This window comes from Nanorana parkeri, unplaced genomic scaffold (genome assembly GCF_000935625.1).
Source record: "Nanorana parkeri isolate BGI_ZX_2015 unplaced genomic scaffold, ASM93562v1 scaffold17, whole genome shotgun sequence".
NCBI lineage: Eukaryota > Metazoa > Chordata > Amphibia > Anura > Dicroglossidae > Nanorana > Nanorana parkeri.
Genome location: NW_017306285.1, coordinates 3,018,756 through 3,019,129, shown reverse-complemented (window position 1 = coordinate 3,019,129; position 374 = coordinate 3,018,756).

Genomic DNA, 374 nt, shown 5'->3' with positions numbered 1-374 from the left:
TGGGTTCTGAGATGTCCTCCTTCTTCAGGGCTACAAAACAGACATGAAGACCTACGAACTCTTACACTAGTTTGATTGTTTGATTGGTACGGAGCCACATCAACTTATAAATATTAAAAAAATCCTTATAACTGAGATAGATGTGTAGGCAATATCAACTCATATATACATATAGAAGTTTAAAAATTATGACAAAACTCAAAAGAAAATCTAATAAAACAGGGGAGACTATTCAATAATAACCAATAGCAAAGGGCAAAAACACACATTTTGTTTAAAATTAAGTAATTTATTTTTGTTAAATGTTTCTATATTTTTTAAATGATTAGTTACTTATTTTTAATGGATTATAATACTTTTGAAAAACATAGAAA